The sequence below is a fragment of the Simochromis diagramma genome, unplaced genomic scaffold, assembly GCF_900408965.1.
Source record: "Simochromis diagramma unplaced genomic scaffold, fSimDia1.1 OVJJ01000798.1, whole genome shotgun sequence".
Classification (NCBI taxonomy): Eukaryota; Metazoa; Chordata; class Actinopteri; order Cichliformes; family Cichlidae; genus Simochromis; species Simochromis diagramma.
The window spans coordinates 1,881,196-1,894,487 of record NW_024386736.1 but is presented as its reverse complement, the minus strand read 5'-3'; positions in this window follow the sequence as shown (position 1 = coordinate 1,894,487).

Genomic DNA, 13,292 nt, shown 5'->3' with positions numbered 1-13,292 from the left:
TCTCTTTCTTTCATTCTTTCTCCCTGTCCTATCCTCCAGTCATGTCTGTCCCGTTTGTAGCAACTGAAAATAAAATAAATTCATAATTATAATAAAGGTCAATCAAATGCACCAATATGGCAAGGCCATGATGATCCACTTGGTAAAATAAATCCGCTTGGCATCTTTCTTGGCCTTAAGACAACAATTCTGATGGCTAAAGATCCAAACGGGACACAAAAAAAAAAAAAAAAAAAAAAAAAAAAATAGCACCTTTTTTAAGAGGGTGATCAGTAAATGCACACACACGGGCTTTTGGACATAGCAGAATTTTTAAACAGTTTCCTTGTGTTTTGCAGGTGTTTTTTTTTTTTTTTTTAACACAGGTACGTCATTACCAAATATCTTTAAATTGAAAAGCTTAAGAATTTATACTTAAGCTTTGCAGTTTCAAATAAATTGTTTATTTTTACTATATTTTATATTAAAATAAAGCGAGTGTAACCCACTGACAGATCTAGAAGTTGCAGAGTCTGTGCTGTGATGGTAGAGTAATATCACTGGAGGTGAAATCACCATGCTAACAAGCTTTTCTTTATTGAGCACACAGTGGCTCGATGGTGGAGTAGAGGTCAGCTGTGTGGTCTTCACTGAAGTGCAGTCTGCTGTAGTGATGATCATCCTGCCCTGCTGACTGAGCTGAGATATTTTCATCAATACGATCAAGTTTCATCTTAGGAGACGAGACAGTTATTATAAATTTATAATAAACTGCATCAAAAACTAACAGCTGGTTGTTTGTTATTGGTTACATTGTCACTTCAGTGACAGATCTTAAAATGGTAAATGGCATGTATTTGTATAGCTCTTTACTAGTCCCTAAGGACCCCAAAGAGCTTTACACAACCAGTCATCCACCCATTCACACACTGGTGATGGCAAGCTACTTTGTAGCCACAGCTGCCCTGGGGCGCACTGACAGAGGCGAGGCTGCCGGACACTGGAGCCACCGGGCCCTCTGACCACCAACAGTAGGCAACGGGTGAAGTGTCTTGCCCAACGACCGAGACTGTCCAAGCCGGGGCTCAAACCAGCAACCTTTCGATTACAAGGCGAACTCCCAACTCTTGAGCCACAATCGCCCCAAAAAACAACCTGTCTGACAAAGTGAAACAAGTTAAAATATCTCAGAAAACAACAGTCTAAAGAAAAAATGAGAAACAAAATAATTTATATTTGTCAGGTCACAAAAGAACCCAGAACAAAATCTAAAGAACTGCATGTCTGGGGCTGCTTTGCTGCTTCAGGATCTGGACAACTTGCTTCAATTAATTTAATCATGGATTCTGCTCATTACTAGAAAATCCTGAAGGAGAATGTTTTGCTATTGGTTTGTGGTGTGAAACTTAAGCATACATCTAAAGCTCAGAGGAAGAGAGTTCCAGAGTCTGGGGGCCACGGTGGCTAAAGCTCTGTCTCCCTTACTTCTCAGCCTTGTATTCTGTACAACAAGTAGGCCCTGACCACATGACCTCAGGGATCTGCTAGGGACAGGTTAGAAGTTTAATAATCTAAGCTAGTGTTTGTCCGTGAAGAGCTCTAAAAGTCAGAACCAGAATCTTAAAATGGACTCTGAATTCAATGGGGAGTCAGTGCAGCTGTATTAACAACAGTATGAGAAGATTTGGTCAGAAGCCTTGTTGCAGTGTTTTGAACAACCTGCAGACGTTTCAGGGAGTTTTTGCTCAGACATATAAACAATGAATTACAGTAATCTAAACGTGGCGAAAAGAATGCATGAATAACAATCTCCAGTTCAGTGTGTGAAATAAAAAAAACATTCAGAAGGAAAATGATCTGGTGTGGGGAGTAACACTGAAAAGAATGCTTGCTGGCGGACATATAACAAGTGTAAGCTTTTTCCAGATAAATGATCATGTGAGAAAAAAGGACAGATGAGGGGAAGTTTGTCTAACACAGCAGAATTATTTGAATGTTGTTTTGCACCTGCTGCATTATATTTGAAGTTTCTCCTTTTTGAGACTGACTGGAAGTCCTCTTCTTTCTGTTTATTAAAAGGAATGAAAAATAAAATCCGGGATTTCAGAGCAGACTTTGAATGTATAGCTTTTGGACCAAACCAGGTGTTGCTTACCTAACACACCAGCAGACAGTGAGAAGTATTGAAACCAGCAGAGCTGCAGAAACTCCTGCGTGTAGCTGCTGTTTTTAATAGAAAAAGTTACCTTCTTCTTATTATTTTTTATTTAGCCTAGTTGCTTTCTTTAAAATTTCCATATTCAAAAAGTGTTTGATTTCTGTGACTGAATTGTATTCTGTCACTGCTGAGTTTGGCTCAACAGTCAAAACGTCTGCCAGTCTTTAGCCTTTTTTGGCTAAAGAGGAGAAAATAGGATTTCAGCCATAGAGGAAAACACTGAAAAACCTTTAACTAGTATTTTGATTTATATTCAATCTGTTTTTGGGGGGGAGTTTTTTGGTGTTATTGTGCTGCATGAAACACTATGATATATTCTTTAATGAAAAAATAAGTACTGCACTTGTTGTTTTTTAGCAGTTCAGGACATGTCGACCAGAGGACACCATTATAGCTCTTGATCTCAGCAACTTTTTGAATTGTTCTTTGTCTACTTCTTGTCAATTTCACAGCACAAGATGAGTGAGGTGCAAATATCTGTAATAATATCATTGTCTTATGTTGAAGGTTTTCAGGAAGTTTTTTTCTTTTTCTTTTTCTTTTTTTTTTTTTGGTTGATTAAGTAAAAAAAATATTGGATCAGTAAATAGAGTGTAAATAAACAGGCCCCACAAGGACCTAATATTACTTGTATATACTTGTATACTGTTACAGTGGTGGATGCACAAGTTTGAAATCACAAATTCAACATATATACAAATGATCCCTGTAAGTCAAAGACTCAGGCTTCAGACTGACATATTTGGGCTATTATACATGAAAAAAAAATCATATGTATATATATATATATATTAGGGGTGCAACGATACACAAAATTCACGGTTCGGTTCGGTTCGATACTTTGGTGTCACGGTTCGATATTTTTTCGATACAAAAAAAAGTGTTCATGCCTTTTTAATTTGTCATTTATTAAAATTATAAATATATATTTTAACTCAAAAGTACAGTTTTTAAATTTAACCCTAACCCTTGTGCGTGTTTTTTATTTTGACAGCGAATGCTGTAACAGTTGCTATCGTAATGCAGTGTATCACCACATGGCGGCGCCTCCTGTCTCACGACTGGTGTCGCCCCCTTTTTGTTCTTCTTCGCACTCCTCCTGTAATGGATGCTCCCGTGTGTACGCGGACTAGTGTGCTCTTCAGTAATGTGTGGTAGAGGTAGCACTTATTTTTGATATTGTAAATAAATGAGTACTTTTTGGAAAGTCAGAAGCTGTTGCTCATTCGCTATCCACCTGCACACCTCCGCGGCTGGCTTCATCTCCACCGCACGTTACAATGCGCACCTGCGGACCACTTATGTGCAGCCCTGGTTATTTAGCTCGTCATATCGCAGCCACAGAAATTCTTTTGTCCATGAAACCATAAAGCTGCACTTTCTTTTTGCCTTATAGTCTGATTTGTCATAACTTCTCCGTTTTGTGGTAAGCTTTTCTTTGGCTGTCACTTCTTCACCCTGACCTGTCTTATTTGGCTCAGCAGAACTAAAATATATATCTGTCTGTGAAGGTTCTCAGTCATCCAGGTCATTGTAGTCAAATATATATCCTGCTGCTTTTACACACGCACTCACATAAGCTCAGCGATTCTCTGCGCGATCAACCTCTCACATGTTTAAGCTTGCTGCGTGAGATTTCACTTGTCATGTTTGCATAGTAAGCTAACAATTAATAAGACGATGTCAGAGGAATTGGTGCACAAATTATCATCACTCACCAATCAGTGCTGTCGCTCTCTATACACAGTTCGTGCGATTGCAAAGTGAAAGCAAAAACACAAGCGCAAATTCAAACGCGATTGCAATATGTCACATATTGACAGTGGCTCACCGATGCCAATGACATAATTACCCAGCTACATTTCTGAAAGAATGCAAAAGCATTGACATATATTTTTCCTTCCTACAATAGCCCGACGGGCAGGGCAGAGATAGATTTTGGTAAACCGACTGAAAAAATCGCTAGCCCCGGGACGTCGGGCTAGCGATATTGCGAGCCCTGTATCTGATTGAGGAATCACTCATCTTTGGAAAAGAGAGTTTATTACAGAGAAATGTCTCTTTCCAAAATAAAAGCTATACTATCCGCTTCTTCTGGGCTATATTCTCAGCAGCATATTAAACATATAAGGAGAATCATGTGCTAACAGCTGTCTAAATGACTCGGCTAAAGTTAGTAGCATGCTTGCTTGTATTTTTTCTGCTTCCACTTGTCTTTGCACTAGGATGATGTCGGCGTAAATGTGCAGTCATATTCGTTGTGTTCCCACTAGTGCTTTCAGGTTAATCTCGTTGAAATGACCTTAACGCCACAACACGGCAAATCTCCGTTAACGAGCTACCGCCAATCGCCCCGTGCATGGGGCTAGACGGCCAACACGTTAACGAGCTAACTGCGCTAACACACTAGTTCCCACCCATGTAATTGAGCATTGCGTGGCACATCCAACATACTGTTTTACTTTAGTCCATGACTCGCTTACCTTCAGGGTCATACGTCACATGAAAACCAAAATAATTCCAAACGCCAGATCTGAATGAGGGTGGGGGAGGTCCATGTTAAAAGGAGAGCTTAACTTCTGTCTCGCTAGGTTGCCCTGCGCTCTTCCTTCTGATGATGCTGTCTGTGTTGAGCGCTCAGTGAATCTGCGTTCGACTACTCCGCCTAGGCTGCACTGTCGAGCCTAGGCGGAGTAGTCGAACGCAGATTCACTGAGCGCTCAACACAGACAGCATCGTCAGAAGGAAAGTTGATAAAATAAATTACAAATTTTGTATTGTTCGATACATATGCGTACCGAACCGAAAGCACTGTATCGAACGGTTCAATATCAATACGAATATCGTTGCACCCCTAATATATATATATATATATATTAAAAGAATCCCTTGGTCTTTTATCCTTCAAGCTCAGGGTGTCTACCAGAGGCCAACAATCATTTGTTTTCTTTTCATATATGAAATGCACTCTATTTTATAAATATTTGATACCTGTTTTATTCATTTTATTACCATGTGGTCTTGTGTTTGGGGTGAGGGGTGTTGGTTAGCTGTTGATTTGAACATTGATGGGGAAAGCGTGTAACAATTACGTTTCAACAGATATTTTGATTTTGTTATTCAACTTATTTTGTTGTTTTTTTTCTTCATTTTTAACATACTCAGAGTGGAACAAGCATCCAGGAACATGTTGATGCCATCAACCCCATTACACAACCCTATCTACGTGCTGCTGGGACAAAGAGGAACACCATCCGTGAGTTTCTTATTGTCCTGGACAAGCAGGTCAAACCATGCAAGTCAACCAGTTCACTTGGAGCATTTGATGAATTTTTCAAGGCTCTCTAACACTGTTTAGAGTTATTATTTTACACTTATGAAGATAAATTTGTTGAAGACCATTTAGAATAATGTGATAGGTTGGAACACTACTGTTATACCCCCCTCGGAACTACCAAAAGTCTCCATACAGCTGTTATTCATACTACAAGAGTAGACAGTAAAAAAGTTTTAAAAAGGGTTTACAACTGATAATAATTCATATTAGTTGACATAAGCATAAAACAATGTGAATATGGTAAGAAAATTTTAAAAAGTTATTATTTTTCATGTTGCATTAATTGTTGTCATTTTATTCAAGAGACACTGGCTCTGTGTTGAAATTGACTCTTGTGGTGTTGCACTAACACTGCTCGTTTTTTCTGTGTAGAAGTTACTCCGTGCTGCCATGATGTACTTTCCATGATGTTTATCTGTAGTGAGCTCAAGTTCAGAGACAAACCACATAACAGTTCTTGTTCGAAGTGATATGTAAATCACCTTTTTACAGCTGCTGTTTCTGTCACTTCATAAAATTTCAAAAACATGAGTGAATGTCAAAAATAAATAGCAATTTTACAGGAAAGGTTGAAAACAGAATAGACAAAGTGTTTACTGTGAGTGTATCTGCTGAGAAACTACACACAGCAGGCACGTGCAGAGGGGGGGGGGGGCTAGAGAGGCCTGAGCACCCGCCCCTTTCCTGATGGGTGCCCAAAGTGCCCTTTTGTTGAGGCAACTTTTTAAAAAAAATTATTATTGTTATTTTTTAATGTGTGTGTGCGAGTCCTGTCTGTGCCCCTCAACAATAATATTTAACTATTAATCACAGTTTTGCTAAATAAAAGGATCTGGCTTGCATCAGTCACATGATCACTATTAACCAATGATCGCCCTTGACGGCAGAACACGCTGGTTACGAGCCGGGAACGAGCTCACAATGAGCACGCGCATTTTTTTTGCGGTCCGGAGCTGTAGGAGAAACACAAGTTAACTCAGAGACACAGACTGATGCGACAAAACCAGTAAGTAGGTGTACAGCGTAAACTGTAGTGTATAGCACACAGGAGTATTAGCTTATTACGTACACGTTGTCTTGTGGCAACTGACGAACTGAAACAAACGAGCGTGCTGTGTGTGCAACAGCGCGACAAACATTACCTGTCCTTTTATTAACTGCACAAGTAGTGCTGGTCATAGCTGCTGGCTACCTGTGTAAGGCTGTCATGGGTCTGTAGCTCTGTCACCGTTTTAGGGAACATATTTAGTTTTAAAGTAAGTTACAGGGCTTTTCCTGCCTTTCTGGAGGGATTATATTTCACTAAAAAACGATCTAATATGCATGTCCACATAATTATACATTATTATAATTATAATATATTAAAAAACACACACTGTATTTTAAAGAACATACATTAAGAAGCAGATTATATTAGATTTATATTTTAAATAAGACAAAATTTGGATTTTACAGCAGTAAAATGATTGTATCTCTACAGTTTAAAAATGTAATAAGCTTTGCCCCTGCACAGAGTGGATAGTGAAACAAATGGAATCATCATAAATACATTATTTCATATTTATTTCTTCCCCCTCCTCTTTGCTTTATTGTTGTAGCTCTAGTAATAAATAATAATGTAAGGATTCTGGATCAGCACCATGATGCCCATAGTATATACAGTATTCTGAAGAAGGTCTAAAATGTCACTGTGTGTGCGTGCATGTGTGTGTTTTATTTAGATGGATTTAAAAAAAAAATATTACTCATGATATAACATTGTCCAGACATGCCTGGTAAGGACATGAGGAGGAAACAGTAGGAGCTGTGTGAGGCTACTAAAGGCAGGGCTATAACATTTTTCTGTCATCATTTTATTATAGATTAAGTGCAAAAGTTGTTAGGTGTGGATAATTAGATTATAGTTTATTGCAATAGCAAGTTGTGCCTTGTTCTCACATAGCAAGTGGAGAGTGATATATGAAATGATGGGATGGAAGGAAGAAGAGAAGCAAAGAGTGATTCACAGGCAGAGCCTAAATTATTTCTCACAGTTTTTTGTTGCCTTATGGTTCCAAGCGCTGTCACCAATCTTTGCATTTTGTTATTATCTCATGACACTTGTTTAATCAGCTACCATCTCTCCTATGGACTTTTTAATACAGTCTCAGATCAACGCAGCCCTGCCCTCCAGCACTATCCACAGCAACCCCTCAACAGCAACATTGTACCCATCAGGTAAAACATAGGCTACGTTTGCTTTGCCTTGTCGCCACCTCACAACAGTGATATAGTATGGTGTGATCCCATATTAGATTCTTGATGAATGTGTGTTGTTGTTATTCAGCCTGGTTCAATGTGCCCCTTTTTAACTTTGAGCACCCGCCCCTTTAAACCTCTCTGCACAGCCCTGACACACAGATTTAACAACAGCAAAATCACTTCATGATTTTATTATGGAAATTTTAACAATAACCTGCAAACACCACAGTGAGCATGATTTAAAGTGAGTTTAATAACATATTGCAATATGGAGAGAACCACTCCTGTCAAACACTAGGGTGATCTCTGAATTGTGGCCGCTGCCCTTACATGTTATATAACCCATCACAGACGCTGTTAAACAAAGAACATTCCATAGCATATCATATATCTCTATGCCATCAGCCCCATCCTTTAACCTCCTGCCTCACAGAGACAATTATGACCTTGTTTTCTGCTTGGCTGTCACCTCCCTAAGAGCAGGATGTCGGAGATCTTCAAGTATACAATGGACTTTCTGTGAAGGTGCAATAAAACTTGGGGCCCAGTTGTGATAAGATTCCACATGGATGCATACAATTGGTGTCAGGAGTGATCTGGCTATACTTAAGTGATATGATTAAATATGTTTGTAATACAACAGAAAAGAAATCTGCTTCCACAATGGTTCCTGTTGTTTGACTCTTTGTTGCAGTCTTAAATTCTTAGTTCATATTTTAAAGTTTAAGTTGCTATTTAGAGCGTCTGCTTTCTGTTTATCTCTGTTCTAGGAATGAGTCCTCTGTAATGTAGAGCATGTGGGTTTCAGTATGAGTAGCTGTAGTCATCTCCCCCCACCTGTGTTTCCATCTGTTGCCTCCCCTGTGTTGTTCTATGTTTGTTCACTGGACACTTTTGCTTTCTTGTCTCGTACATTTTGTCAAGGGATTACATTATTTGCTAATCATAACATGACTACTTTTCAAAAGAACAGATTTTTAGTGAAGAGTGACCCTCTGTCAGTATTAAGAGGTCATCGTCTATCAGCCAGAATACATATGAAACCACAGGGCTGAATTTAAACAGTAGCCACATTTATTGCAATAAATGTCCATACAGTTTCTTTGGAAAGTTATGAGAGTTGCAAAAATATAAAAAAAAACATATTATTAACAAAAGTTGATAATATGGTTTTTGATATTTCATGGTGCATTAAAAAACAGTCACTCAGCTGCACCCAAACACAAGTTGCTGTTTTTTTGTCATCTTTCAGTTGTGACATGTGTTTTAATAAAATACATTTTCTAACTGAAAAGTTCAAGATTTATTTCTTCTGTAATTTATGTATGAAAACCACTGGCAGATCCACCCAATGTGGTGTCCCTGCTGTGATACTGAAATTAGCTCAGTCGCTAAACCTATCGGAGAAAAAGGCCCTTTAAATCACTATGGTAACAAAGTTACTTTAGTGAGCAGGCAGTGGGTCCATACTGGAGTAGACATCACTTGTGTGGCTCGTAGGTAGTTGCAGTCCGCTATAATGTGCTGGGAGGTTGTCATATATGGGATCAGGGTTCACCTGAGGAGGAAGACACACAACATACTGGGTTAAGCCCTTTCTTTCCAAGCGTAACTTGGAAAGTGTTATTCACGCCTTTATTACTTCACGTTTGGATTACTGCAATTCTCTTTTAGTAGAGGTTGGGCGTGGCACTTTGTCACGCTTGCAACTAATGCACAATGCTGCGGCACGATTTTTAAAGCAGAAGGAAATTCGACCACATCACTCTGGTTTTGGCCTCTCTACATTAGCTTCCAATTGAATCTAGGATCCATTTTAAAGTCCTTTCTTGGAAAGAAAAGTGTGAACCCACAGTTGATCTGCATAAGAGAGAGTTGTAAAAACGGGTGTGGGTCATTCTCCAGCAAGGCTTCGGGTGAAACTATTGTGAGACCTTGTGATCAAATGATGTGAGTGGGTGTTAAGGCTTCTCGGTTGGGACCTCAAAACTAGATTAGAGATCTCAATTTTGAAATGGCTTGCTAAATTTAGGAAAACATAAATATCAGATTACATTAATGTGCCACTGTACAACAGAATAGAAGCTAACATTTGAGTTTGTGCAGTTTGTGAGTTTGTGTGTACAGTGCAGGCCTGCAATAATGTTTGAGAAGAGAGAGCAGATGATTTTTGTTAAACAGATGTGTTCCACTATAGAGGTATTGCATGAAGTATGAGAGATATCTGTTCTTGTGACAATAAAACTCAATTAATCTGTTAGAAAAGTTCACTACTGCCTGTCATGGAATGATTGATGACCTCTTATAATTTCAAATGTGTCAAAAACAGCTGGTCTCAGGTGAACAAAGGAGGAGAGTTGTCAATTGATCACCACATGGTGCTGACTCGAATCAGGTGGTGGGGATGCTTGACAGGACTATACCAAACATAAAATGAGGTTACACTGGGAACAAACTCCCACCTCTGGCAGAATCCTGACAGCAATCCCACTAACATAGTATGAAAAAGATGAGCTACAAGTGGTGCAAAGTATCTTTCAAGTCGAGGTTGTGGAGCCACTACTCGCCCAAATCAAAAGGTACTAATTAGTCAGCAATAGTCTGACTAGGATACCTCCTACGTGGCTTCTTCCCACAGTGAGGATGCACTGGGGAACACCCAGGACCTGCTGGAGAGATGTGTGATGGCTAACCTGGGAATGCCAAAATGTCCCCACTGCTGCAAGAGCTAGCAGGGGATAGTTTGTTTACATGTCTGCCCTCTCTGTGACCCAACCCAACACAAATGGGAGAAAATAGATGTATGAATGGAGGAATTATGGATGGAAAAAAAGACGAGGACACAAGTTTAAGCACTGTTCTTGATAGATAACAAATGATTGAAGATATGAAGAAAAATAGAGGAGTTGATGTTTTACACTTGAATCCTGTCATGTACCTGCTCTTCATTGTTTGATGTTTCACTTCTTGCAAAGTCACTGGAAGTTGTCGTCATTCTAATTTAAAGAAAGGAAATAATTTTCAAATCAACAAGTGATTTCAAATCACAGTTTGAATATGATGAATAAAGCAAAAAAAAGGTGTATTTACTTAGCAGGCGATAACTCGATGGTTGAGTAGATGTCAGTGTTGTTTTTCAAACTGAAACGCAGCCTGACATAGTGATGAACATCCTGCTCCTCCGATTCAGCTGGAACGTTTTTATTTATGAAATCAGGAAAAATCTGCATAGACAAATAACATCACATTTTATTAATGTATATCTACATACATTTATATATAGAGGTTATAATTCACATGAAGGAGAACAATACAAAGGCTAAAAATACATGCTTTTGGGTTAAGCAGGAATAGATTTATATGAAGAAAAACAAGGTGTTGAAGCGGCTTGTTTTATTTCAGCTGTTATTGCAGAATAATTTTTTGTTTCCTGTTTGGTACCTGCTGTTTGTTGCCTAATGTTTCAGTTCTTGAAGGCTGGTTAGAAATCCTCTTTTTTCTGAACAGATAGAAAATATATATATAATTAAAGCCATATCAGAAGAACATATTGACCTGAATGAGATCAAAGCGTTACTCACCTAACACACCAGCAGACAGAGAGAAGTATTAAAAGGAGCAGAGCAGCAGAAACTCCTGCAGCTGCTGGTGTCCATGTTCCTGTGATACTTTGGACAGTGAGAGTCTTTGGAGCAGAGCTGATCTCTTTGTTGCTTTTCACAGCACAGGAGTAGCTTCCTGCATCCTCCCTGCTGACTGGGTCTAGGATCAGATGTTTGTTCTGGTTCTCTCTCGGGGTCAGAGGTCGACTGTTCAAGTACCAAATGTAGTTTGTGTTGTCAGTCAGAGGACAGCTGGTGCTGCAGGTCAGTGTGACTCTCTGACCCTCTGTCACCACTGCAGAAGGACTCATCTTCACTCTCAGCTCTGAAAGTAAAAAAAAAAAAAAATCATTATTTATGCACCATTTTCATTGATTTTTAATTGTCAAACTGAAGACATTTTGGAATGGAAATGCGACATTTATGGTTTGGAAATGTGGTTCTTGTGAATGTAGATTTATAACAACAAACAAACAAACAAACAAAAAAAATTAGCCAGAAATGTTATTGTTCAAAATTCTTCTGACCTCATTTAAAGTTGACAGTTAAGTGATGTATGCTCCTAGATGTCAAAGCGTTAAATGCTGAAATGATGAGTAATTGCTTTGTAGCTCAAACAAAATAACAGTATCCAGATTGTTCAAATAAAAAAAAACAGACACCAAAGTGAGAAATGGAAAAGACACATGAGTGCTTCTTCTAAAAAAGTAAAACATATTTTTTCCTTCATAATAAGAACTATTTTATACAATATGAAATGCATTTTTCTCTGAAAACTTGAATGATTTCAGTTTTAACCCTCTCGAGGCAGGCGTTGCAGATTTGCAACAGTTAAAAACTAACAACCTGATTAGCCCACATAGATATGTTATGAGTTTTTTTTACTCAGAAGTACCACTGCAGGACTTGGTTGTGCATTAGCAACAAAAAGTTTAATTTGAGCCTGAGAGGGTTAAGTGCAGGACTTTTTCTTTGTAATGAGCATTTGCAGTGCAGCATTGACATGTTCACAGCATCTGAATATTTCTTCCACCTCTGCTCCTGTTCAGACATTAATGAGTAAAGTCTGCTGAGTGAGGAGTTTAGATTTACCTGTGACAATCAAAAAGACTCCAGGCAGATCAGACTGTGTCCATCCTTCATGATCTCTCTTGAATCTGAATGTGTATCCTCCTGAGTCATTCTTCTTCAGGTTGTTGATGGTCAGGATGTGTTGGTTCTTCATGGTGTCCTGATACTCCACATGACCTGCAGCCTCAATCAGCTCTTCAACTTCCACTTTATCTTTTCTCCATTTTTTACTCCAACATTTAAACTCTGGCTTCATGTTATCAGGATGTGAGTATTCACTTGTGATGTTGACTGAAGATCCTTCCAGAGCACAGATTCTCCTGCTGACATAATTCACTCTCCAGCAGTTTTTATCTTGAACACCTGAAATATAGATGGACGATTTAGAGTTGTTTTATTGGTCTGTATTCCAGCACTTGAGTTCATTATTAGTTGGCAACATAGATTTGAAACTTGCAAACTTCTGTAGATTGAAGATGTTCGTGGCCTTTAACTGCACAAGAGAATGTGTCTGTTGAAGAGTTATGAGTTGAATAATGTTGATTCTCATAATAGTTTTGTTTGTTGTGATACCACATGTAGACAGTTTGATCATCAGTCAGGTTACAGCTGGTGTTACAGGTCAGTGTGACAAACACCGAGGTGAAAGAAGCTCTTTGAACATGAACCTCTGTAGAAAAGGGATAAACACACATATTGTTACTATGTATAGATATATTCAAAGAGCTCATATAATACCTATAAATGATAGTTTCAACAAATCTGACTAGAATTGATATTAACTGGAGATGTGTTTGTAGAGTGTGGAATTTTTACCTCTGGGATATGTGATGGAGTGCCGCTC